The sequence below is a fragment of the Symphalangus syndactylus genome, chromosome 8, assembly GCF_028878055.3.
Source record: "Symphalangus syndactylus isolate Jambi chromosome 8, NHGRI_mSymSyn1-v2.1_pri, whole genome shotgun sequence".
Classification (NCBI taxonomy): domain Eukaryota; kingdom Metazoa; phylum Chordata; class Mammalia; order Primates; family Hylobatidae; genus Symphalangus; species Symphalangus syndactylus.
Genome location: NC_072430.2, coordinates 108,785,478 through 108,789,943, shown reverse-complemented (window position 1 = coordinate 108,789,943; position 4,466 = coordinate 108,785,478). Strand labels below are relative to the sequence as shown.

The 4,466-nt window shown below is 41.8% G+C and overlaps 1 pseudogene; it reads right to left on the bottom strand.

Moving 5' to 3' along the window:
* Positions 1-2,640: 2,640 nt before the first annotated feature.
* Positions 2,641-3,164, bottom strand: LOC129487238 (destrin-like; annotated as a pseudogene).
* Positions 3,165-4,466: the final 1,302 nt, after the last annotated feature.

Below are 4,466 nucleotides of genomic sequence, written 5' to 3'. Positions count from 1 at the left end.
TCCTTTGTTCTTCTCATTATATGCCATCTCCCTCCCTCCATCCTTTTGCCCTCTCTTCCTCTCTCCTTTCCCCCTCTTCTTCCTTCCTTCTTTCCTTCCTTCCCTCCTAACTTCCTTCCTTCCTTCCCTCCTAACTTCCTTCCTTCCTTCCTTCCCTCCTAACTTCCTTCCTTCCTTCCTTCCTCTTTTTCTTCCTTTCCCCCCAGGACATGAAGGAAGTTTGGGCAGTTTTTGGTGGGGTAAGTCTATGTGGCAAGCAGTACCATCTCCAGGCCACAAAGTTTGAATTAATCTGCTTCAGGGTCTAGGTGGCTGGATAAACAGGTGCTCAGGTGACAGTATCAGGCTTCAATACCCAGCCCAATGTCATTGTTCCTAGGATGCTTTCTCCAGCTCCCCCAGTTAGAATTAATCTCCCTTTCCTCCAGCCTCCTATCTATAACACATGGGCTTTGCTTTTATTCTAGAAGTTATGTTCGCTTCTGATTCTCTGTACATGTCCATGTGGTGAGGTGAATTGAGGCTTCTAACCTCCATTTCTTCCCCTCTCCTCCCTATCTGATTTGGGACAAGACACTAAGTCAGGCAGGGAATAAATCTGGTAATTAGTGAAAAGTGACTAGAAAGAATCCAAATGTATCAGGTAGATTATACGTGTAGTCCTCAGAAGAAAGATAATTATCATGGCAAAAATATTTAATATTACAAATCTGTAAGTTAAAATATAATCAGCTCCAAGACACAGGGAAATGTCTCAATCACGTTGATATTCCCAGGGCTCAAGGTATTGACTAGCACAGAGTAGAAATCAAGACCTTAGTGAGGGTTAAGAGGTCAAGCCGAGGATCTGGCCGCTCATATTTGAATCGTGGTTTAACTACCCTAACTACCATAGTGAAGCCAATGTAATGCCCAAGTTATTTAACTTTTCTAAGCCTCATCTTCCTCTCTATTAAATGATCTAGAAAGAATTCCATAGAGTTTGTTTGTGAAAATAAAATAAGGCACTCCACGTAAAGGTTCTTAGCACACTGCCCAGCACAAGTAAAGGCTCACTAAGTGTTTGCTATTATTATTAAAATATCTGTACAAATGACCATGTGTCAGCCTTAGCCATGCCTTCTTTCCTTTGCACACCTCAACCAGCTTTCCCAGCCAGTATGAATGGAAATGGCATTATCTTCTGAGCATCAATTGCCTTCCTGTTCCTGTCCCTTGTCTTTGAGAGGTGCCTTTACCTCAAACAGCTTCTTTGGCCCTGAACCAATTCTGCTTACAGCCATTGCTTACGATTTCACCATTTAAGGGTGTATTCATTTTTTATCTGGATTCACCTGAATAAAAATCCTGCAACATGGAGAAGGGAGTGCATGGAGTGGCCTGCTCTGGACTGCACATGCCCTTGGCATAACCATGGCTGTCAGATTGGCTTAGAAGTCCTGACATATGATGCCACATCTTCCATTATCTCTCCATTCCTGTAGCATGGAGTTTATTCCCACTACACTGTAGTAATTAGATAAATATCTGCTGGATACTCCCAGACTGCCTTGGGCAGTTTTGATGATTTAGAAGGGATGTTACTAAGCCATCTGATTGGGGACAATGAAGTCCTAAGTCAGCTGATTGGGAGAAAGTTGGTCCTAAACCATACATCCCTCCAGAAATTACCTTTAAATTATGCATGCTTTTCTCACTTCTTGGGAGAAACCCAATGTGGTCTTTCCCATCTAAAGGCAAGAAACAGATAAGAACATACAGGGTTTTGTTTCTTCTTTTCAGTATCTGTGATCAAAGCAAGAACAATATCCCTGAAGTTCAGGGCTCAAGGGTTCTGGACTTTAGAATCAAATCTCTCTTTCTAATTTTTTCTTCAGGCATTTCCAGGGGAAAATCATTTATTCTTGGTACAAGTGAAAAACATGTTTGGGTTTGACCTGCTTAACTCTCCCTAAGTTAAACTACATGTGAATAAAGAGGCTTTTAAAGCAGATCCATGATACATTAAGAAACCAGAGCTCATTAAAGAAAAACAAGTTCGTGACAAGATTCCCTCCTACCACCGTTTTGTAAAAACCCCATTTTAAAGATAATAAAAAAGTGATTTTTCAGTGTAATTTCACCCCTACTTGGGTGTAAAGGGCACAGAACCTTTTGAATAGCAAAAATTTTAAAATCCAGTGTCTTAAACACAAATGCAATCTCTTTCATTTCCTTTCTGGTGTAACAGTGCTTCTGAAATCTACTGGCATGAAGAAAAGGGTAGAGAAGACAATAAAAATCCTGTTTGTTATCACTAGAACACCATAGGAGTTCATTTGCTTCCTTCAAATTTACATACAACTTCCACTTAGTGATATCCCCTCTTTCTTTCTTCATGGTAGCTTTTATTTAATTCTATCGCCTTGCTGTTAGTATATACAAGGCTATACCCAGAAATTCCCAATCTTTTTTTTTTTTAGCTTTAGACTTTAGATTTATTTAGGACTGTTTGCACGTGTTTCTAGAATATTTACTCTAAAAAATGACAAGACAGCTCCCCCTCAGTGAGACCCTGGCCTAAATATATATGCTTTATTTATATAGTGAAAGAATAACATTAAACATGGAAGCTTTCAACCTGTGGCACTGAATGATGGTCTACACAGAGCATCCTTCAAAGGCTGCAATTAAGGACCCACCTAGCTTTTCAGCAATACAAGCCCGATTGAGATCTTCCGGCACATTCATGTTTATGCCTTAAAATTCCTTTTAGATTGCATCTTTGGAGCTTGCGTAGCTCAGTTTACTTTTCATAGGTTCTAGTTGGGTGCCCACAAACACAAAAAAATTTTTTTAAACCCACAAAAACCCATCAACTCTTATTTTCTGGATTCCTTAGTTTCAGAGCATGCATCATACAAAGCATAGTGGCAATCGTTTTCAGGAAGCATTCCCACAAAATGTTTGAAAGGACTAGTTGTGGTTACGCCAATATCTCCACCAAGATCTCTGTGACTTCTTCTACCATGAAGCACTTTTTGCCTGCACTGAAACAAAAATAAATAAATAAATAAAAATGACAGCCTTCTTCCTTTTCTTGATTTCTTCTGGTGTGGAGTATTTCCAAACTTTCATGTCATAAAAAATGCAACATCATCACTAACTTGCACTCCTGAGGCCATCTTCTCTGCAGTAGTCTCAGGGTTGCAGGACGAGAGAGCCAGTGGGCACTGAGCATCCTCCCCGGGGCTGTGGACCAAATCTTACCGCGAAAGAATTTTCTGAGCCCTCCATGGTCACTGACCTCTCATCCATGCCTGCCTGTTAAGTAGCTTCCCTATCCCAGGAATTTAGACCCACCTAAAACCAGCAGTATGTTTTAGAGTTAAGAATAAATGCAGCCAGGTGCAGTGGCTCACACCTGTAATCCCAGCAGTTTGGGAGGCCGGGGCGGGTGGATCACCTGATGTCAGGAGTTTGAGACCAGCCTAGCCAACACAGTGAAACCCCATCTCTATTAAAAATGAGAAAATTAGCCGAGCATAGTGGCAGGTGCCTCTAACCCCAGATACTGGGGAGGCTGAGGCAGGAGAATTGCTTGAACCTGGGAGAAGGAGGCTGCGGTGAGCCAAAATCATGCCACTGCACTCCAGCCTGGGCAACAGAGCAAGACTCCGTTTTAAAAATAAAATAAAATAAAATAAATGCACACATATATTCTTTAACATCTCTGATCTTAAGACTATACTCTAATTAGAACTTATGGAAAGAGCATGGAATTTGGATTTAGAGATATGGAGGTTTGAATTTGTGACTTTATACAAACGGCTTCACCTTTCTAAGCCTCAGTGTCCCTATCTGTAAAATGGAGATGATGATACGAATGTACTGGTCAGGATTCTGGATTCTTTCTCTCTTCCTCCCTCTTCTGTCCTGTCATGCATGACTGGGAGGTGACTGCTGTCCTTCCAGGCATCTTGATCTTTCACACAGGCAAAAAGGAAGAGGGTACGTAGCAGGCAAAGGGCACAAGCCAACTGAATCTGTCATTTCTTGTCTGAAAGCAATAGCTTTCCAGAGAGCCTTCCCTAGGGAATTCACACTTACTACTCATTGGCCTGAGTTGAAGCACAGGGTCTCCTGTAGCTCTGAGGAAGCCCAAGAAATCAAGTTTCTTTAGTTGGGATATTGTCCATCTGAACAAAAGCAGGCTGATGTGCGTTTGGGGGGATAAACAGGAAAACGGATCCTGGAGGCCATGGCAGTGTTTACATTGGTCTACTTCACAGCATCGTTGTGAGCATTACATGAGACATTTATGGAGAATGCCTAATGCATCCAAGGAGCTTGTTAACAGGTCGCTTCACAACACGACTTTGATGGGACCACATCCCTCCGTGGCCGTGAGTGTGGATGTTCAGGAAGAAAACCAAATCCACACTGAAGGATTCCACAGGGGACTATGACACCTTCTGTCAACACTC